General features: G+C 38.1%; 1 long non-coding RNA gene across 2 annotated transcripts; it reads right to left on the bottom strand.

Moving 5' to 3' along the window:
* Positions 1-12224: 12224 nt before the first annotated feature.
* On the bottom strand, positions 12225-16220 carry LOC129433376 (uncharacterized). Of its 2 annotated transcripts, XR_012357598.1 has the most exons (5): positions 16023-16220; positions 15211-15345; positions 14631-14685; positions 14416-14514; positions 12225-12578 (listed from the first exon to the last, which is right to left on the bottom strand). It is a non-coding gene; the product is annotated as an uncharacterized lncRNA (long non-coding RNA). The 2 variants fall into 2 exon arrangements; XR_008640368.2 differs by lacking the exon at positions 16023-16220 and having other exon boundaries at positions 12268-12578; positions 15211-15801.
* Positions 16221-24493: the final 8273 nt, after the last annotated feature.

The following is a 24493-nucleotide window of genomic DNA, read 5'->3' as shown; positions in this document are numbered from 1 at the left end:
TGTGACAAGTTGAATGTCGTTTTCAATGACGTCATTGCAGATATCTGTAATTCAGTTTTGCCTAGGCAGAACTGCATTACAGATATCTATATCTGTCGTTTCGACTAGTCACAATTACGTTACAGATATCTTGAATGACAATTCCAACTATCCAAAATGTAATTACGACTAGTCAGAAAGACGTTGTTGATATCTACAATGTTAATTCCAGATAGTCAAACTTAACTTTTAAATGTTAAAATGGCTTGCGATAGAGGCGGGCTCGTCGGATTCTACAGCCGAGCGCAGTTGCTCTCCACCGACTGCGTTGACGAAAAGCACGATGGGAAAAGACTTGCTGACGACACAGCTTAATGCTCATTGGCCAGGTTATGTCAGCTGATGACTTGTTAATTCGAAAAACTCTAATTCCTGTAGTAGTTTTTATATTAATTCAATTGTTCTTTACTATGACATTTATATTTTTAATGAATTCCTGTAAACTTTTGTATTGGTGTTGAATTATTTGTACTGTGAGCTGTTTATATTTCACACAACAAAAACGAATTTGTATTACCACTAGACTTAGATTTATTCATCCCAACATTTACTAAGTAACCTTTTCCAGTAACGAACAGTTCACCTTCGTTGATTCTCCTTATAAACATCTTTATGTAAATGAATTTATTGGTATTTAAGTTGCATTTCTTTAATCCGCGATAAAAGACGCGAACGTGATCTCTGCCTATGCTGACGTTTGTAGCAGGGGCGTAGCCAGTAATGGGCCAGGGCGGCACTGGCCCGCCCACTTAACTCCCTGGCCCGCCCAGGCAAGTTTCATCAAAATACACTTTTAGTTTATTTTTATTATTCAAATGTATTTAAGAAAATATATTAATATAAACCTGATTTATCTTTGACTGGTGTGTGTTTAATTTGCTTTCTAAATAAAATGGAATTGTTGAAGCAAGTTGTAGGAAGCCGCCGGAACGTAATTGGTTTGCTTGGTTGCTAGGGGTTCTTCTGACAGGTAGACTCTGTGGGAAGCGGCGGGCTTACAGCCAGCCAGCTAACTTTGCTAACTGCGTTTTTTAGCTAATATTATTAACATTGCCACAATAATGGCAAAAGTTTCTTTAATGTGTTATTTAAAAACGCAAGTGTTGAGGAAGACAATACGCCACTGCCTCCATCTGCCGAGTCCTACCAGCGCAGTTCTTCAGACTCATTAACCCACAAGAAGGCTAGTCAGGCGCTGTTGGCGCCGGTTGCCGCTTGCTCCCTGGCGGCAGTTCCAGTGCTCTCTCCCGGTCAGCCTTACACAGGTTTACCCGCCGATCTAACGGCAATTGATAAACCACCCTCACAACCCAATTTGAATCCATGACTCGATTACTCGCCTCAAAAACCCGTGCCTTTTGTTTTTTGAGAAAAAACTCTGTGACTCTTTGGAATATAATGAGATCATTTCTGTTTTCAACATTAAACCCAGGCGCTTGCATTTTGTTTTGTAGAATGAAAACAACAAAGGTAGGCCTGTCGTTTAACTCATTTCCTTATTTTTGCTCCTGAAGTGATTTAACTAAGTAGTGTGTTGTGTATAGATGTACGCCTTATAGGTTAACTTACATTGTTTAATTTAAATGAGTTGCAATGAGTTTATTTATTTCAAACCGTGCTCTGCTGAGAGTTTTCATTTTTTCAATTTTCTGTTACGTTTAGCCTACTTTATTTCAGGTAAACTGTTTTTGCACTGCTGATTAGCCTGAATAAGACAGTTTATTGTCTATGCTGGCCTGGTTTGTCCAGCCTTTATTGAGCTCTGTGTTGATTGAACATGTTTGTTTTATTATTTTCTTTGCCGAAAATTGCAAAGTAAAGATGTCACTGCTTTGCAGTTTGTCTATTCTTTTTTTTCTACTCTAAGGTTTAATTATTATTCAAGTCATTTTATTCTTATATAAACTATAGGCCCACTCACTTTTGCCCCGGCCCACCCAAAATACAATTTCTGCCTACGCCCCTGGTTTGTAGTCGACTGGACTGCGAGATTGGTGAAGTGTCTGACTTAAAAGCTCTTTTTTCACTCCTCCCCTCACTGCAGCCGTCTGCTCTCGTCTGAATTTCAGGCAAGGCAAGCTGCATCTCAAACAAGCCTAATGGTAACATCACTATCAGTTTCAGGTAAGCTATTTTAGCTAAATGTGCTCGTTCGCCTAACGTTAGATTTGTGAAGTCCGTTCTACGAATAAACTTAAGATCAGTAACGTTAGTTTATAAAATGCAACTATTTTGAATGTTTTTAATTGTCCACCTATATTTTTATATTTACGATAGTACAACGAGATATTATAGTACATTACATTCTTACTGTAGCCCACGTGATTCCTACAAGTTACCGAGATTTCAGATGCTGGGAGGTCAGTTCATTTCTCATTCAGATATATTTAACACTGAAGTTAGAGGTTGTGTGTATAATGTCTCTTTTTAATGCATCTCTCTCTTACACACTTTTGTTTAAGTATGGGTGCCATTTATATATTAATTCTCATGATGCAAGTTTATTTTAAATACTAACATAAAAATGTTTATGGTTATATTTATTTTCACAGATGCATTGATGTTTAGTGATACAGTGGACAACTGTGAGGTGATACAATCAACATGTTCCTAAACTGTGATGCAGAAACACAATAGGAGGATCCATCCGTCTCTGACCACAACTACACTTTAAAATCACAACTCAACCTGAAGCAACCTACATCTGATATAAGAAAACAATGCTGCGGTTTCCCTGACAGGGCTTATCCTGGTCCCAGGCTAAAATGCATATTTGAGCTACAATAATTTAAAAACACCTTATGTACTGACATACCTCAACATATATGAGTGCCATTGTTTTGTCACAAGATGCACACCAGTCTTGTTTTTTGTAGGGTTTGTTTGTAAAAACTAAAATATCCTAATATAATTAAGGCCTAGTCCTGTAAACCCTGTCCAAGAAATTGCTTCAATGTGTAGAGCTGGCACAAATGTACATATCTCTGCTGAGAAACAACCATCTTTGTCAGCTTTACACAGGGTTGATATTGCATCCATTACACAGTCACCAAGCACTTTACCAGTACATATACCAACAGCTTCCAGATAAACACTTGGGATCAGCTCCTGATGACTCTGATAAAGCTGTGTCTTAATTTATTGCAGGGTGGTCTTGCTGAAAAGTTAGCTGTTTCTTAGTCCATGGTTATTTTTATAAACCTTTACAATGTGACCTGATTTTACCTGTTCTAAAGTTACATTAAACCTTCATATATGATCAGATGTCATGCAGTGATATTAAACATTTACAATGTGATCTGTTGTGCATTTATATTAAACCTTTATAATGTGATCAGATGTTGTGCAGTTATATTAAACATTTATAATGTGATCAGATGTTGTGCAGTTATATTAAACATTTACTATGTGATCAGATGTAACCTGCCATGCAGTTATATTAAACATTTACTATGTGATCAGATGTAACCTGCCATGCAGTTATATAAACCTTTACAATGTGATCAGATATTATCTGTAAGGAATTTCTTAAACCATATGTGAGCTTTGTAGATTCTACTTAAAAGGATTTAAGTCTCCTGATTTGAAGGAATAAGTGTTGTCAAGTTTGCAAATGAATTCTATCATGGTACATTACCACATAAAAACGAAATAGTTATTGGACTGGCTAAGGTGCACATTTGCATATAAATACTTTAATAATTTCCAATGCTGCTCCATCAACTCCTGACAGGACAAGGTAATTAAATATGTCCCATAGGTTACTTGCCGCGGCCGCTTCATATCGTCTAACCAGGAGACGATTGATGGGACATTATAAGACTATCCGAGCGTCGTATGAAGTTTTAACCGTGCTCCTAATTTAAAACATTTACAGCAGTAGCGATATTTGTAATTTTGCTAAAGTTATAGTGAACTACTAACGATCTTCCAACCACCAAACTAACCACCGAATGCACTGTGCCATATTAGCAGCGGAAGTCGGTTGACAAAATGCGGAAGAGCGAAGAATTAAAAAGGGGCGTGGCGGAATAAGGTGATCCAAAATAGAGTTTGCTCTGTACACACATGTTTAAAAAATACACCCGATAATGCTGAGTTTGCTCTGTAATTCCCTATAATTGTTTTATGCGTGTCAAAGGCGTGTCACACCTCGTTAAAATACATGAATATTAAAGACATACCATGCGTCACTCTGCGCATGCGCACCGAAGACATACGTTTTGTCAGTACGTGATGTCACCGCGCTACAGTCTGCAGCGAGGACAAAAAAATAAAATAAAAACATAAGCTGTGTCCGAAACCTGAGTGAACAACTTCATTCCCTACATTCATTCACTACTTTTTACCCACAATGCACTCTGATTTTGAGGGTACATTCGATGTACACTCGTTCACTCATATTTCCCATGATGCAACGGGAGACGAACGCGTAACTTGAATCAGCTGAAGGAAACTGACAGTAAACACCAAACATTTAGGTTTATACACTTTTGTTGCTTCTTGTTGTCAGTTATTTTCTACTTTTTGAAAATAAACAAATGAAAAATAATTGCGTTATCGTTTATTTAAAATCTAATACACATTTTATTAAACAATAAATAAACAGCAGTAAATAAATATTATAAGCAGTTGTTTTGCTCTCTTTATTATCAACTAATAGAATTAACATGACAAATGTGAAAAACAGTAAGAAAGTAAACTTTACCATTCACAGCACAATCAATAAAGCCACACAGGTGTTTATGATGAATCTCTGCGACAGCTCTCTGACGCATGATATTTACGTCAGTGTCCGAAATCGCTCACTCATTAGGCTTGGCTGCGTCCGAAACCGCATACTGTATAGTAGGTACTGAATTAGATGAAGTACCTACTTACTTGGCGTTAAAACAGTAGGTACTGTATAGTATGAATCCTGGTAGTATGAATGAGATTCGGACGTACTACATCCGCCATGTTGTTACATCACGTGACATACGTTGTCATCACGTCGTGTCATTTTAGCGCGAAAACAGCCGCGTGCCTCTTCTTCTTCGTTGGATAACTCCTCGTCCGGGGCATCATGGGATAGTGAAGCGTCCATCGTATGCACACTGCAAAATCTAACCGGAAGTAGTAGGTCATCCGGGTACTTTTCGCATACAGTTTTTCGAATACACTAGCCGTTTCTCAATGTCAAGGATACTTCCTTGGCAGGACTAGTCCTTACAAGTCACTTCCTTGAGAGGCGAGGCGAGGCTCCTTTTAAGCATTCGGAGAACACGTTAAATGGAACAGGCTAACAAGTGCACGTCATTACGTCATTGCGTGATTGAAAGGTGTGCTTTCGGTGCTGCGCGCATAGGATTGTGGGTGATTTCAGCGCGTGAAGAGCGCGAAGGATACAAATTTGCATCCTTTCCTGTATATGGGATATTTCTCGAACGAAGGACTCAGTCCTTGGCTGAAATTTCGAGGATCCTCGACATTGGAACAGTCCTTCGACGGACGTCGATGACGTAGCATCCTCGAAATTCTAGCTTCCGAGGATCCTTCCTTGACATTGAGAAACGGCTTATGTATTCGGACATACTACTCGCCTAGCCTACTGCTTTTCGCGTACTATATAGTAAGTAGTAGGCTGTTTCGGACGCAGCACTTGTTTGAGATGCAGCTTGCCTTGCCTGAAATATAGGCGAGAGTAGCCGGCTGCAGTGAGGGGATGAGTGAAAAAAGTGCAGGCAAGCCGGACACTTCCTGAATCTCGCTGTGTTGTGGACTGCAAACGTCAGCAACGGAAGAGATTGCGTTTGCGTATTTTATCATGGATTAAATAGATGCAACTGAAATACCAACAAATGCATTTACATTAAGATGTTTATAAGGAGAATCAACAATGGTGAACTGTTCTTTACTGGAAAAGGTTACTTAGTAAATGTTGGGATGAATAAATCTAAGTCTAGTGGTAATACAAATTTGTTTCTGTTGTGTGAAATATAAGTTAAACAGCTCACAGTACAAATAATTCAACACCAATACAAAAGTTTACAGGAATTCATAAAAAATATAAATGTCATAGTAAAGAACAATTGAATTATATAAAAACTTTTACAGGAATTAGAGTTTTTAGAATTAAGAAGTCATCAGCTGACATCCCCGGGCCAATGAGCATTAAGCTGTGTCGTCAGCAAGTCTTTTCCCATCGTGCTTTTCGTCAACGCAGTCGGTGGAGAGCAACTGCGCTCGGCTGTAGAATCCAGGGGGGCAGGGTTTCATATTTTATTGAAGCTTCCCTGGGCGCTGCCATTGCTTAGCAAACACCCACCTGCTGTTAGCATCCCATTGACTCCCATTCATTTTGGCTTCACTTTGACAGCGAATAACTTTACATCTGAGGCGTTTAAAGACTCCATTTGTCCATGAATTATTTCTAAAGAAACACGAAAATGTATAAAAGGCTCCATTACCTTGTATCTTACGTTATGTCCCAGTAGAAGCAGTTTTTGTAAAAATAGGCTAACGATTGCGTCATAACCTGCGACTCTCTGTCGCACAGTAGAGAAATTACCGTATGGACTGGGAGAGAAGCTCGCATGCAATCTTTTACTGTCTATAAGGCAATCGGGTGAACGTGGAGGCATAAAGTCAAGGGAGATTATTAATCAGAATACTTACCCAAATGTGTTCCTGTTCATGCTCGCCGTCTCTGCAAGATTCGGCGGGTGATTCAGATTTCTCGTGGCACGGCTATTAGAAGACTTACAATTGTCAGACAGGTTGCTCACGTGACATCTACGTCATTAAGCTCAGTTTGAGTCTGCGCAGTACGCTCGACACCCAGGAAGTGGGTGCTTCTAATTAGGCTTGTTTGAGATGAGCAAATTCTGCGCAGAATCGATCAACGGTGATCAGCGCAAGATGCATGTCGGTTAGATAAGTGTCCGACTTACGTCCGACTTGGTCTGATGTCATGCTGACGTGTGCAAAATAACTCTCGCGATGGAGAGGCGGGCTCGTCGGATTCTACAGCCGAGCGCAGTTGCTCTCCACCGACTGCGTTGATGAAAAGAACAATGGGAAGACTTGCTGACGACACAGCTCAATGCTCATTGGACCGGGGATGTCAGCTGATGAGTTCTTACTTCTAAAAACTCTAATTCCTGTAGTAGTTTTTATATTTATTTAATTGTTCTTTACTATGACATCTATACCCTTTAACTTGCATTTATTTTAAATGCATTTATTGGCATCCAAGTTGCATCCATTCAATCCGCGACAAAACACGCGAGCGCGATCTCCGCCCGTGCCGACGCCCGCAGTCGACTGGACCGCGAGATTGGTGAAGTGTCTGACTTAAAAGCTCTTTTTTCACTTCTCCCCTCACTGCAGCCGTCTGCTCTCGTCTGAATTTCAGGCAAGGCAAGCTTCATCTCAAACAAGCCTATTGACTTCACTTGTCTCCGTTGAATTCAATGGGGTCGCTGTGTCCATTTTTTTTACTGTCTATGGTAAAATCCGACGAGCCCGCCTCTCCATCGCGAGAGCCACCCTGCACACGTCAGCGTGACACCAGAGCAAGCCGGACGCAAGTCGGACACTTTTCTAACCGACATGCATCCCGCGCCGACCACCGGTGATCGACTCCGCGCAGAATTTGCTCATCCCAAACAAGCCTATTTTCATTTGCTTCTTCCCCATATAGTGGACTCAATTGTCATTCCCCATATAGGGAATAGTGAATGAGTGAACGGTTTCAGACACAGCTATAGACTGTAAAAAAAGATGGACGACGCGACGTCGCCTCCCACCATTGTAATGAATTGAAGCCAAAAATGTCCGACCAAGGTCGCCGCCATGTTACGTAAAAACGTCAGTTTGGAGCCCTTTTGGGAGTACTTCGACTCGGCGCAGTAACCCTCCCTCTCCCATTTTGAGAGTGAGAAGGGGAGCGGACTTTTCAGGCGAGTCAAAGTACTCCCAAAAGTGCTATTACGCCATAAAATATAGTTCCTCTTTTAAATCCGCTTAGAAAAGCGCTACGTTTTATTTTGTACCACCAAACTTGCTCGTATAACTACTCGTCTTAAATAGGAAAAACGTTGATGTGTTTGGTCACTTCTAACTTTATCTCTAAATGGTACCATTGAATGAATGGGGCTAAGCTAAATGCTATCGAAGCGTCGCAGCGCGCTCCAGCGCTTACGTGCACGCATACAGATGAAAGAGGGATGTATCAACAGTTCTTTGGGGCTGTTTACACTTGGTATTAAGATGTGTTTTCATCGATCGGATCACAAGTGGACGAGAGAGACACATGACGTTTACACCTGGTATTTAAATCTGTCTCTTTTGTCCACTTTCTGTGCTGAATACTATGAGGGGGTAGTCTGTGAGACGGTGGGCGAGTCTCTCTGCTGTCATTCAAACCCGTGCGGGAGTAATTATGAGTTTATATGGACGCAAACAAATATAATGTCGGAGTGCACTGCTTGTTTAGCAAGTAAACATGCTGCACAGTGTTTTGTACATGAGTATGTAAGAGCTTTCTTTGAATTTTCAGCGCAATTGATGAAATAGGATCGCGCAACTTTCACACGCTTTCAAAACGAAACTACGGAGATCAGCCGCTTAGTTTTATCAATGAAAGGCTAAAAATAGCGCCGTTCACCGAATGTTCACGCCAGAAGTCAAAAAAGACGTGAAACTTGTGTTTAATACCTCAGATTAGATAAATGGGCGTTCCGCAGCTCCAAAGCGATCCGATCGAAAGTGGTTTCGACCACCTCTGGATGTGGTTGAAAGTGGTCGAAAGTGGACGAGCTCAAAACGTTTTGAACACCGTTTACACCTGGCATTAACGTCGTCCACTTGTGATCCGATCGACGAAAACACATGTTAATGCCAAGTGTAAACAGCCTTTTAGTTAAGGTAATAACATATTTTAATATTGAAAATGAGTAGACTATTCCTTTAAAGTGAAATTCTTTAGCTGGTGCCCCGAAGTAGAAGGGGCAGGGGTCATCTGACACGCACACACACTCGAGGTAAAACCTCTAGTGTCCTGTGTATGGCAAACTTATCAATGGTTGCCCATGTGAAAATCACTAAATTAATTTGTGCCCGTGTCAAAATCACTACAAGTGTATTTATTTTTTTTTGAGTGTATGATGTATCGCTTAGCAGATTCTCAATAATAAATATATATCATAACTATAATGATTGTTTGAATCGTATTGCCTTTAACTGGTGGGCCACGGTCTACTATAGTGGTCCTCGGAGCGCCATCTGGTGGGCCGCATAGGCAATGATAGACTACTGACAAATGGTATAAATCATATAATTTTCGCATCACTTTTTGCTGTAACAGGGTGGCAAACAGCATGTCAGCTTTGCGCCACAGTAAAAATTCAAACACACAGGCGGCATCAAGCTGTCTGTAATGCTCCACTATGACTCCAGTGTGGGATACCCCCAAAAGAAGCAAAAGCCTCACTCCTAGGTCAGTTTTTAATTTACACAGGGGTATCCCCTATATTTTACCACCCCTTTTTGATGTGCATTCCGCATCACTTTTTGAGGCTCAGGGTTTCCCCCTTCACGCAATTTTTTGACATGCAAGATACTTTCAGCTGTTTGGCTTATGCATCAAATAAAGATTTATTTTATTCACTGCATGTGTACAAGTAGAAATAATTTTTATACAGCCGCCGAAAAAAAATAAGAGACCAATTCAGTTTTGCCCTTATCATCATTTCTAAATGATTTGTGACCATTTCAGTTCAGTTTCTGTTGGACTGAAAGCATGAAAGGACACATGAAATATGTGATTAAAAATCAAGATTATTCCTTGAAATATTTACTTTCAAATTGTTCCAATAATGAATGTTAAAACGTAGCAATAAGTTGTTAAAAAATAAATCTTAAACTTGTTCTCTTTTGCAGTAAGCCTATTTACTAGGGATGGGCACGAGTACTCAATTGCTCGAGTACTCAAACGTAGCATCGATGATCGATCATGAAAGCGATGATCATGTGGGTTTATTTATTTATGTATTATGGATATGGCGGCATTTGGCTAGCTGGTTAGCATTACAAGCGCATCTGATAGTGAAAACTGGGTCTGGAGATGCATGTTTGACGTCGTGTCGAGCTACGCAGACCGGCGTATGACATCAGTTACGTTACCATGCGTGATTCAAAAACAAACGGCGCGGCAGCAACCCGCCGATCCGCACAATGCACGGCAGCCCGCCGATCCCATGAAACAACCCGCCGATCCGCGCAAAACACGGCAGCCCGCCGATCCCGTGAAGCCGGCCACACCTCACCTCACATCTTCTTCTTCTTCTTCTTTGATTTTATGGCGGATTGCGAACCAACTTCCTAGGTGCATACCGCCACCTACTGTGGTGGAGTGTGAAGAGAATGAAGTAACAAAAAAAAAAAAAAAAAATTATATTCTATTTTTTAATCCACTTATCCTGATAAATCTCATGATTGCATGTATCATTTTCCCTGCATTTAATCCGTTAGTTAATATTTCAGTTAATGTAAACTCTTGAATTCCCAGTGATTGCATTTCCTCCTTAAGACTTTGCCTTTCTCTTTCATATACCTTACATACCATCATTACATGTTCCACTGTTTCCTCTATTAAACATACTTCACATAACGCTGTATTATGTTTCCCTATTATATGTAACGTGTGATTAAGATAAGAATGACCTGTTCGTAAATGAGTGAGGATAACTTGTTCCCTTCTACTTATATTATGGTTGATTTTAGATTTCTTAATACTCCTTTGAACTTTATGAAAATGTTGACCTGTTTGACATGAATCCCAGAATGTTTGCCATTTCCTATTACATGATTCTAAAATTAATTGTTTCCCTTCTGATCTACTAATTGAAATATTAATACTTGGTTCATCCATATTTAAACTATCTTTAGCCATTTTGTCTGCTTCTTCATTCCCTTGAACTCCCACATGTGCAGGTAGCCTACCCATACAAAATTAGTTGTTATTCCCATTCGTTTAATACTATACAATGTAATCATGATTTCTATTAAAATGCCACTTCTATTTGTTTGCATTGATTGCAAGCTCAACAGAACAGCCATTGAGTCAGAGCATATTATTACTTTATCAGGTCTTATTTCATAAACCCATCCAAGTGCCATTAGAATTGCAACCATTTCTGCTGTATACACAGATGTGCCATCTGTTATTCTTCCAGCCTTCCTAATATCAAACTCTGGAACATAGTAAGCAGCTCCTGTTCTTCCAGTTTCTATGTTCTTTGATCCATCTGTATATACTTGAAGAAATGAATAATATGAATTTTTAATATACTCTGCTACTAATGTTTTAACATTACCCACCTCTCCATTTTCTTTAATTTTCTCATGTATCTTTAAGTCTATTTCAGGTTGATCAAGTAACCAAGGTGGTATTGGAGACGTTACAATTATTGGAGCAAATACTTTCGTATCTAACCCAGTTTCATTAATCCATTTTTTAATTTTCCATGCAAAACCTTTACCTGGTGTATTCATAGTTTCCCAACTTTCCTTAAGTACTTCTTTTACAGGATGATCATTACTTTGTCCATTTAGATTAATCCAATATGCCATAGCTAGTTTTTCCCTTCTTATATACAGAGGCATTTCGGATGTTTCCACCTGCAATGCTGCATTTTGGGGTTGTTTTAACTGCTCCTAAAATTATTCTTAAAGCTTTGGCTTGTATGATATCTAACTTTTTTAACATAGATACAGATGCCGATTCATACACAATACATCCATAATCTAGGACTGATCGCATGAGACCATTATATATCTTTTAATGACTGCTTATCTGCACCCCACCCAGCAAGCAATTTTGCGTCTAATAGACGTCTAGTAACCGTCTAAACACCCCCCTGACTTATTGGCTAAAACAAGGCTAATTTTGGGCTGTCAGTGAAAATCTAGTAGACGTCTATCATAGCCCAAGAATAGACTAGTCATCAAATAGACGGCTATTAAACGTCTACATATATACGTCTAATAGACGGTGAATGTGGGTCTAGGTTAATAAAAGGCTAATTTTGGGCTGTCAGTGAAAATCTAGTAGACGTCTATCATAGCCCAAGAATAGACTAGCCGTTAAATAGACGGCTATTAAATGACTACACATATGTGTCTAATAAACAACAAAAGAATGGCTAAAGAACTCTTTTTAATCCAATAAAACAGGTTCTCATAAACATGCAATTATGCAAATTTATTAAAAATATATATTGTTAATACAATAGAAATTCAGATAAGACAAAATGAAGAAAAACTACTTAACAAAAAGAATAAAAACAGTAACAAAATAAAAGCATAAATAACAAAATACAATTTTAAAAATGAAATAACATCTAAACATTAAAAAACTATCTTCAGTTCACTTCAACTTATTAATTGTACTAATTTCTATACACCACGTCCTCCCTGGTGCCTGTTTGAAATGCCCCCCATTGCATCCTTCACTTCCAGTTCTCTTGCTGCTGGAAAGTTGTTCAACACAGCATCTGCCAAATATGAAAAGAATGCATGAGACAAGAATTTTTGCTTTATGTTAAATGTGATCGTCATTCTCTTTTGAAGAAGTCTAATATAAATATTGACAGGTCAACAACAGTAATCATACCGTTCTCATTACTACAAACACAAGTGCATGTTTCTCTGCGTGATTAATGACATTTTGGAACTAGCAAAAGAGGCTTAAAGGCAGGGTATCTGATTTTGATCCAGAAACATTTTTAGTTATGCTGGCTGAAAGTCTCCTGAAGTCTTGATAGGAATCACTATGTTAAGTTGTCTAAATGTGTATTTTTATATATTTGTGTCATCTGTTAAAGGCATAGCACCAAAAAACGTTCAACAAATCATTGAACTCCGACCGAATGCAATAATTGGACGTGGGCATGGGCCAGTTACCAGTTTCAAGGTATACCGAGATTTTCAGAGTCAAGGTTTTAAAAACCACAACAATTTTCTGTGATACCGGTTTCAATGTATGAACTGTGTTTTTACACAAAATGAATTAAATCATGTAATTGAATTCATGTTTACATTTACAATTGAAAGAATATTATCATTTAAAGGCTTTATTTTTATCTGGCATAAACGTTGTATGTTGCTTAAAAATAAAATGTATTGTGTCCAGTTGAAAAGTTGATGTTTTAATACGCAGACATTTGAAAATAACACATTTTAGTGTCACAATGGCAATACCGCAACACCGTGGTATTTTTGCTTACGGTTATCACACCGCCAGAATCTCATTCCGGCCCATGCCTAATGTGACGCATAAAATTTTTGCCCCTCTTCTGTGAACATGTTTTGCATGCCACTTCACACCCTGTTCATGCTCTGTAAACATAGGGAGAATCAAACAAACTTTCCTGCTGAATTGACAACCTGCACAGGAGCAGCAAAATGAAAGACATTTTGAAATAACAAAAAACATCTGGATGAGCAAAGAGCAAAAACCCAAATTAACATTGGTAACTTCACTGCTTTTCCGCAAGATGGAAACAGCTACAGGTCTGAAAGGGTCGTTGCATTGTTTCTTTTGGACAGGTAGGGGTGCGGTGTAATTCTATTTTGATGGATTCAGATTGTATTTTATTGAAACGTGTTGCTTATGTAGTTTGTGTTCCTTTACAAATTAGTGTAATGATATTTATCTTTTCAAATTTCTAAACGTGCTGTATTTAATTCGGATTAAAAACAGTTTTTATGTTGGTTATTTTGGTAATGTTATTCACTTTGTCAGTCTTACTGGTTAATGAGATTGGAGTGTGCTTCTGGTCGGTGCGTGTAGGCTAAAGTTAGTATTTTTCAAAATCAAATACCCTGCCCTTTAAGATGCCAAGCATAAAATATTCACAATACAATCTTATGGAAAAAAACCTGTCAAATGTCTAAAAATAAAACAAATTAAACAATACCGTATGGGTATGCTTTTAATGATTAGAAGATATTAAAGGCGGAGTCCACGATGTTTGAAAAACGCTTTGGAAAAGGAGACGGGCCGACTACCAAAACACACTTATAGCCAATCAGCAGTAAGGAGCGTGTCTACTAACCGACATACTTGCCGGGTTGCGTATGTGTGGGCGGGTCTATCAACAGAAGGTCCAGATTCTATTGGGGTAGGGGCGTGTTTGTTTAGGTGATTTCAAATATCAACATTGGCTTTCAAACATCGTGGACTCCACCTTTAAGGCAGTACTGGACTGTCGTCAATTACTCCTCACATAGCCTAATGCCATATTAAAAGAAATTATTTAACCAGTAAAAAAAACAAGATCTATTTTGTGAAACACCATTCAGCCTAAAAACACATACAAACACACTTACCTTTAATAACTGAGAACTGGTGTTTTATTAAATGCTTGCTTCTGCAGTGGACCACCACCATTCATGTTGAACTTTGACATTAGTGAATTTTAGTGAACTCTAAAATACAAAAGACAATGTTGTTAACAGTTGCAGACTGACATATTTTTTTGTGAATACATGAAAGACTGCGTTGACACCACAATGTCTGATTATTGCATGTTTATAGAATTTACCTGTCCAGCATTCTTCAGGCAAGTTTCTCCCTCCAATTTCGCACAGCTTTGACACCTGAATAGCACATGCCTTTGTCAGTACTTGTATAGTATTGTACAGTATTATATGCTTTAGTGTACACGTGTTTACCAACTTTAAAAGGTGAATGCCCAGTGACCTGCGAGTTTTCCCTCACTAACACAATAAAACTCTTTATTCCAACAGACTGAAGGGCTGTAAGTTAACTCCATATGCTTTCCCCCCCACAATCTATCTCTGTATGCATAATTGTAAAGCACAACTGCCTACATTATACTGTGAGCAACACATTGATAACTTAGCTAAGTTACTGCTGTTACTAAAAAGCAGCATACAAAATACTCATGTTAATCTTCAGTGTAACGTTACATAGACTAATACATTTACCTTCACTGTTTTATTAAATTGTGTTCAGTTTATACTGTTTAGGTTTTATAAAACATGGGTTACTTACACTAACGTTATACTGTTAAGTTACCCGCAAGAATGTCACGATTCCTACAACAATTAAAGTAAATACATTTTAAACAAATGTAAAATAAAATATTTAAAAACACTTACAAGACCAAACGAGTGTGGAAGATTGCTTTCCTTCTGGCTGCTCGCTGGTGTTGATTTTCAAACAGCGGAAATCTTTCTCGCGAGATTTGGCCTCGTGTTTGTGTACTGCTGCCCTCTAGCGGTTTGGAGTTGTAACTGGATTTTGTTTATCATTGAAATACGGTCAAATAATGAATGTTATGCGTGACAGCAGATATTCAGATAAGATAAATAAAACCAAACATCTTGAATTCACTGGTGTCTTTGCATGCCTGATGAAATATCATACATCTTGCAAGTTATTTTGGCAAAAACAAAATTTTATTAAATTCAAGGTTATTCTGGGCTAAACATGATTTGTTCGTAGCCGGTCTATTTATGAGCTAAATAGTGGCTATGTACGACGGTGCATAAAACACTTTAAAAAAATTAAACAAACCTTGCAATCGCTGTTAACTTTGCTTACACAATGACATACCATACATCTCACAAGTTATTTTGGCAAAAACCACATGTAATTAAATTAATGGTTATTTCTGGGCTAAACGTGGGTTATTCGTAGTCGGTCTATTTGAAAGCTAAATAGTGGCTAAGTACAGACGGTGCATAAAACACTTTAAAGAAATGAAACAAAATACCTTAATCATTGAACTTTGTTTACATGATGAAAAATCATACATCTCACAAATCCTTTTGGCAAAACAACATGTAATTAAAATACATGTTTATTTCTGGGCTAAACGTGGTTTATTCGTAGTCGGTCTATTTATGAGCTAAATTGTGACTACGTACAGACGATGCATAAAACACTTTAAAGAAATTAAACGAAATACCTTGTAATCGCTGTTAACTTTGCTTACATGACGAAATAGCATACACCTCACAAATTATTTTGTCAAAAACCACATGTAACCAAATTAAAGTTTATTTGGACTAGAAGTGGGCTAGGCACAGCCCGGCTATATCGGGTCTATACTGAAACGAGACGTTGAAATGACGGCTATTGCTTGCTGGGTGTGAACTGGGGATGAAAGTAGTGAATTTTTGCTCTTTGTTCAGTACTATCTTTTTAGTTTTTGGTTTTGAGGTGCTTGGCTAAAATATTCTTAACATATGTTGTGCTCATCATTATACATTTCTGTTCTGTACTTACTGTAATAAATATTAAGGGATTTAATATTGTAATATAGAACTTTAAAAACATCTGAGGATGTAAATGAGGGGGGAAAGTTTCACAGCACAAAAGTTTTGTAAAAAAAAGACAAAATTATTACTTTGAATTGAAAACACTTGGAATAATGTATGTACACATGCAAAGAAAAAATATAACATTGTGCTAGTGACTTTTGAATATTTTAATGCTAATTTCTTATTACAAACCTACAAAAACAGATATGTTGCTTATATAAACAAGATCTAAAGCTAACTCAAGAAATCTAGTTCTTGGCACAAAAGCATCTCATTTCATACAAACACAACAGTCTGGCTTATCTTAAAGGCATCTGCCAGGATGGTGTTTTGCATGTGTGTGGCACAGTGTGATAAAAAATACAGTGTTCTGGCTATAATCTGCTGTGACCAATCTATTGCTGTTTCCACCAGTGACTGTAGATGTACCCACCAACCACAATTCACTGCCAATATGCTCCCTGTCTGCCCTGACACAACACAACACGCGTACACACACATTATTTTTAAAACGAACCAAGCCATGAATCAATCAAACTAGTTTTGTGAACCAAATAAAGCAGTTTCTTATTAAAGAGATCCAATAATTCCTTCAGAAATACTTCTGTTGCGATCTCTAATGAATGTTTATGGATCAGTAGTTCATGGATCTCTGCTAAAGAGCTGATGATCCAAATGAAGGGCTTTTAAGTGGTTTTACAGACTATAAAAACATAAATTTGACTGAATGGTTTGATGGGGAAGCAAAAATGGTTCTTCTATCTATGGCATTGTTGTGAAGACACTTCTGTAGCACCTTTCAGAAACAATGCCATAAGGGGTGTGCCGTTGTGAGGATGCGCGTGTCATTGCAACCAGAAGTTATGGTTTGGGTCTTTGACACAGGGATTTAAACGCAGATCAACATTCACATGGAGAAATGTTTGAAAACTGAACTGAAGCAGAAATCAGAGGTCACAATCCACGCTAAAGCTGAGATCATTCACCAGCATGACAGAACAGCGCATGCATCATGCACTCCTTGTCATGAACTAAAATGCAAGCGCATGGTTTCTCGAAAGAGAAATCACGGATAACTAGCAAACATCAGACACTGTGTAAAAAATAAATCACATGACTTTACGGCATCTTTACGGTATCTTGACCTGCGACACCTCTCATTAAATTCAGTATCTTACTGCACTTTTTTAAAATATATTCAATGTGATCTTTCCAGGTTAACTTATTGTCAAACCATATTCCCAAATACTTAAATTTAGACACTTTTTCTAATGATACTCCATATAATTTAAGCTGCTTATTTTCTTTCCTTTTTTTCCTTGTAAATCTCACCTCACATCACTGAGGCACTATGGTTTAAAAGGATGCCGTGATTTTCGGAAATACAGTCAGTCAGATGCAAAATGTACAGCGCCGTCGAAAGTTCAATGGGTTATCATCAAATATCAAGAGATACCAGACAGCCATACGAGCATCTTGAACAGGTATGGACGACGTCATGACACAGCTAATCGCTAAAATGATAGCAAAGACTTAAAGCTGCTTAATGTTATGAAGCTTGTGCTTTGACTGGACGTGTTTAAAAGCGCGCTGTTTATGATGCACAGCAACAACGGGAGTTAAACTTTCTGTACATAACTTAGTTGAAAACTTAGATGAAGTCTTGCATTTTATGCAGATAGATGCACGTTGTACATTTATGTCGTATAAAGGCTTAATATTATGTAGAGTGCATCATGTAGAAAGCGCTTCGGTTTGTGTTTATTAACCCTTTAGTTTCACTTCATCACTATTCCTGTAAGAGGTTTCTGTTAAAAAACATTTAATTCATTAATAATCTAGTAGGTGTTCATTGTTCTCTCATAGTTTATTCAAAATTAAGTTTTATTTGAGTGTTTTTAATAAAAATATTTTCATTTTCACCATGACGTGTACGCCCCGCCCCTTTGATTGCCCCGCCCCCAGTTAATCGAGTACTCGTTCTTCAATCGAAATGAAAAAATGACATAAATGCACATCCCTACTATTTACAGTTTTTCTCAGTTGCCTAAACACATTTATTGAAACTATGCCTCATATTCTCAAAACAGTAAACACAATTGGCCTTTCGCCGAGCCCCGCCCCCCTTAGTTACTGTTGCTACTTCCGACAAACAAATGAGCAGCGTGACAGATTGCCATGACGGAAAGCGATATACCCGTGCGTGTCAGTGACATTTTTTGGAGCAATAGCGCCGCGATTTCCTCCAGATCGACGCAAAAGGGGTTACAGTATGCAGTGGAGGGATATATTCAAAATATAAAAATATGCAATGAAGGAGACACGACTACTATCGAGGCTAATGCTTACCGGCCTCACGCAAGAAATGAGAAACCACATGACATGTAACTCAAATGCAACCAGCACAGCCTTGTGGACCAGTCATGCTCTTGCACTGCCGAGTAAGTTATCTTTCATATGGTATCTATTAATGTCTATTGCGAGTAGCTATTTTGTTAAAATACAAGGGTATGTTGGCTAGCTAAACCTACGTGTGTTTCAAAGCCATTCAAAGCTAACTAACATTTCTCTGTCTGTTTTTTTTGAGAATAGCCGTTTTGAGAATCATAATGTTTTATTTATGGTGATAGATTTCACAAATAGGAAATTGTTTTGTCTTAAAAGTTGCAGGACAGATAATATAATAAATAAAACGTATAATATAATAAAATTGCACAGCATTTACGGGATTGGGAAACTCAGGGGTAGGTTTTCCGTTCATAAAATGCTACATGAAAGATAAAAACAAATTATTTAAAGTTGATTGTTAAGGGCGCTATGTTCGACTTTGTCGTAAACTGACGAAAAATAAAGTTGGGGAGCTGAAAGCCCCAACACAACAGCAGCTAATGTAGCTAGCGTTAGCTAACATGTTAACTAATGTTGGCAAAATAACTCATTAAATTTAGCATAGAGAGTAGGTTAACATTCTGGCAATTATATTCATGGTAATCATAACTTTGGTCCAATTTGTATTCTTGCCTCTATTTAGTAGATCTAGACCACTGTAACTAGTTAGCTGTAAGCCTTACCTTTGTGCAAACGTATTTATGCTTCGTAAATGTTCGACACATTTAACTGAATGGGGCAGTCCACAATGTTTTATCCATTGAATGGGGCAGTCCACACTGTTTAATCCATTGTATGCACCGCTCACAAACGCTGCGGGCGTGAATGGTTGTCGGAGGTGCTCGCATAGTAACGGTTGCTGTGATGTGTGATTGGACAATGGCCGTTTTGGGGGAGGGGCCAGCGAAAGGTCAATTGCATAACATCTCACCCAATACTCCAAACATCATATTTTTAGGTCAAAATGAAGCTCTACACTCAAAACCATTCACTCTTACTGAAAAACCAGACTTTTCCCTCAGACATCACACACAAGCTTTCAAAAACACACACACACCAACATAGTCTTACACACTGGTGCAATAAATATAAAAGAATATATCCAAAACTGGTAAATTGCTTGTGGTTCTCCCCCTTAAAAACCTTTTCACATGACCAAAAAAGACACAATCAATGCATTAGCACATTTTTATTCATTTGTGTGCTACACAGCACAACTGTAAAACATTTTTAAAAAAATATTCCTTCTCAACATCCTGTCTTTGTTCTGGGTCAGGCCAGAGAATCTCATTCACATCACAGGTTATATTCGTCCTAGCCAAACAGCGAAGGTAAAATCCTCTTGCATGATCCACCGCTGGCATTCATCTACTGATATGTCTATCTGTATGGAAGGCAATTTGATGCATTTCTTTATTCCAGTAGCATAGTCCAACAGTGTATGCACGTGTATGATAGTGAATACGCATTGTTCTCTCACTCTGTCTCGTGCAGTGCATTAATCCTCGTGTTCATTCATATCGGTCTCTCTCTCTCTCTCTCTCTCTCTCTCTCTCTCTCTCTCTCTCTCTCACACTAAGGTAAGGTTAATCCTTCAGAACGTTAATTCAACCTTAAGAAAGATTATTAAAACTACAAGTAATAAGATTGTAGGCTACTGTTTGTGTTTGAGGGAATACAAACACGTCGTGTTGTCAGTCGTGCTTTCTCTCTGACTCTCGCACTCGAGGCAGCGTCATGGTTGGATAGCGCAGATGAAGGGGCGATATCATTATAATAAGATCCCCTTAATACGTCATGGGGGGAGCAAAATCCGAATGACCTATATATTCACATACTTGCAGAGAGAGCCTTACAGGGTTGCTATTTTTCATGTTTTCTGGGTTGGTAGAAGCACTGGGGACCCGATTATAGCACTTAAATACGGAAAAAGTCTGATTTTCATGGAATGTCCCCTTTAAGAAATGACTCGTTGGCATGTTATTGTCGTCAGATGGTTTCAGCAGTAACAACATAAACAAACGGTTTTCGTGGAACACACGTAACTTAACTTCCCGTAAACCCTGCTAAGAATCAATAACAACAAAGTCCTTTCAGTGTAGTTTTATAACAAGCTAAATATACAAATTATGTAAAATGTGTACTTTATCCAATGTTAACTACAAACTGGCTGCCAAATTTCCCTTCACATAGTGGTGATTCACGATTGTCTCCCCCTTTCTTTAGGAAACCAAAACATTTGTTATTTTCGACGAGGTATTTGTTTATGTTAGCCACTAGTCAGACCATTAACTAAACAGAAACTGGAAGTAAAGTTCCGACCAGACATGTAACAGCCACAACGCACGTGTGTCCGTAACCTTGGTAATGGTTCAATTTCTATTTTGAGCTCTAAATTCTGTCAAAGAAGGAGTTTTTTATTCAGCGTGCCAGATGTTTTTGCTTTGAGATTAATTCATTATTCTTTCCTTTAAATGTAAAGCCATTCTTGGAGATGCAGTTGCATTAAATTCCCTACAAAATGTCCAGCAAGATGATTCTGCCTTCCTACCAAACATCTATTAATTTGCAACCTGTATTATTTATGACACTACATTTATGCAAATAACCCAACAAATTGGTTATTTCATCGCCCAACTAATTGGGTAAAACTTGTTACCCAATGCATTGGGTTAAAAATAAACCAACAAAGGGTCAGTGCTATAGTAACCCTATACTATAATATAGTAATCATTCTAGTAATATGTTTACATAGGCCGTCGTACGTGCTCGTCCCGCATGCCCACTTTCAGGTGTATGTGTGTGGTGAGCTACGGTTTCCATTTAGAAATGGAGAAATCCATTTATAATCACTGCTAGTAAAAGTTGATGTAAGCTATGATTAGCATTGCTAGCCCTGGCACAAGTCACGCACCGCGCAGACACAATAAACTTCTCAAAGTAGCTTTAAGACTAGGTAAAAGGTATCACGCTGAAATGTTCTAAAACCTTCTGTGTTCATTTTTTATCATTCCAATGTGTTTACCATAGTATTTATTACACAAACGCAACAAGCTACTTCTCCTTGGAAAGATCCTGTCTTGAGTCCTCATTCAATTGATCAGTATAATAATGACAGCAACTTGTAAACAGAGCGTGCACGAGAATAATGCTCTCTCGTGCACACGTTTAATAGGCATTCCCTCTCGGGAGCAGGTAGCGGTTCTTTTCTAAAATATACCTTTAAAGGGGCCATGGCACAATACTTTATTAAGATGTCAAATAAATCTTTGGTGTCCCCAGAGCACATATGTGAAGTTTTAGCTCAAAATATTCCACAGATAATTTATTATAACATGTTAAAATTGGGTGTTAAAATGCAAATGAGCGGTTTATGGAATTGAAACTCAATTGTGCTGTGAATTATTTTCTCTCTCTCCTTTTCTCTGCACTAAATGGCAGTGCTGTGATTGGATAGTGCAGATTAAGGGGCGGTATTATTGTATTAAGAGTAGGGATGCACCGAATATTCGGCCACCGAAAATTTTCGGCCGAAAATGGCCCAAAAGTGGATTTTCGGTTTTCGGCCGAAAGACTTTTATCACCGAAAAAATACGGCCGAAATAATGTGATGACGCAAACAGAAACCGCGACCTGCACGTGCTTGTCTGAAGTAACATATCTGCGGTGTGGACTAGATTTCTCTCAAACCCGCGTCCGCCGAATTTCTGACCAGGACCTCCGCAACCTGTGAGTTCCACTCCCGCACACGACCGTAATGTTTGTGTCCAAACCCGCGGAGTTTCTCTGGGCATTTGTGTACTGTTTTCACAAGCTCCGACTAAACATTCGTTCAGATTAACATCCAGAATAACAGACATTTAACATGATTTCTTTTAAAATTAGGGATGTGCACGAATGGTCAAATATTCGATCTGCAATAATAATTAGAATGGGGGAAAAAATGATATTCAAATGTTTTTAATCCGCCACCGCAGCATTACGGCTACTGCTCATTTAATCCTTTTCACTTCACCTGTACGGTCTTTTACAGACTTTAATATAAAATATACATGAAAATTGATATGTATGTATTTCTGATTGTTTTGGTAATTCAGATTGCAGACTCATTTAAGTGTTTAGAGTTTTAATGCCGGGTGTTAGACGTGCTTCTCCGCTGCCGCATCAGCGTGCATGATGAGAGATTTGCTCGCTTCCTTGTATAGCCTAGTTTATTTTGTTGTTAAAACGACACGAGACACACATGGAAAGCGAAACGGAGAACATTTATTTTATCTGTGGATATGGTTATAACGAACCCGATAACTGCAAATGCCGTAACAGCAAACAAAAGCTCCGTTTTGTGAAGTGTTGTTAAATTAAGCTCGTAACTTTGCACCCTCAGCAATAATGTATCAAGCCAGCTTGCGTTATTTGTAAGATAATATTAAATTCAGATATATTTGTTAGATCCGTTTGTTGTTCTCACTGGATAACAACAGAGCAGAGTTTTTTCTGCAGCTGGCATTAATGAGAAAAACGGGTTTCACCGGAGAAGGTAGGCTAAATATGATTTTCTTTCTAAACAAAAACATGTCAGACTAAATAAAGAAGATATTCATTTTTGACTGAGCCTTCGATCCATTCGGGTTTTAACGTGCATTAAAATGCCATCATTTTTATCAGCATTTTGTAACATTAACGTTAAAACAAAACCAGAACTAGCACATCTCAGTTTTTAAATGTATACTGCATGGCAAACAAGCACCAAAGGATTAATTAAACAAACAGTTTAACTTTTAACAACCTGATGTGTCACTATTAGCCTACTCACCAGTTTTTCCAGATGTGAGGCAGATAGCCTATATAACTGAAGTTGGGTTTATTTATGCCACATGCTGTTTGGCTTAATTTTCTTCTCAAATTGTGTGTGTTGACTCCATTTCTATTACACACAAAAATACCATAAGTGCAATGGTAGTACTAATAATTGGCATAATTTCTTTCGGTGTTTCGGCTTTCGGTTTTCGGCCTTGGTTTCCTCTTTTTCGGTTTTCGGTTTCGGCCAAGAATTTTCATTTCGGTGCATCCCTAATTAAGAGCTCCTTATGATATAAGGAGAGCCAACTTTCAACAACCTATTTTCTCATGTGCTTGTTGAGAATGGTTTACTAAAACTAAGTTACTGGGTTGATCTTTTTCACATTTTCTAGGTTGATAGAAGCACTGGGGACCCAATCATAGCACTTAAACATGGAAATAGTCAGATTTTCATGCCATGGCCACTTTAAGTAAATGTAACGTTTCATTTTTTTGAGTGTATCAAGCATCTCTTACCAAATTCTCAATAATAATAAATAGTGATGCACCGATGTATGGGCCGCCGATATTTATCGGCCGATTTTTGATGAATTTGAAACCATCGGCATATCGGCAATAGCACGAGAAAGGCCGATACCAATTGTTTATTAATTAACTGCATAAAGAATCCATTATATGTAAAAAACGAGTTAATGTTGTTAATAAAATAAATGCTGAATAGCAAACACCACCTTTGAAGGTTGTCATGCTGTCTTATTATATTTGTTTTAGCTTAATTTGTGTCTCTCTTATTATGTTGGCCAGTTGAATGTTAATTAGATCAAATCCATGTTCAGTAAAAATATTTTGATGCAGAAATAAACTAGCAAATAGACCAACTGTATAGTATTGTATACAAGTGTTTAATATTGGTATCGGCCCAAAAAAA

Source organism: Misgurnus anguillicaudatus, chromosome 2 (genome assembly GCF_027580225.2).
Source record: "Misgurnus anguillicaudatus chromosome 2, ASM2758022v2, whole genome shotgun sequence".
NCBI lineage: Eukaryota > Metazoa > Chordata > Actinopteri > Cypriniformes > Cobitidae > Misgurnus > Misgurnus anguillicaudatus.
This window is presented reverse-complemented; position numbering and strand designations above follow the sequence as displayed.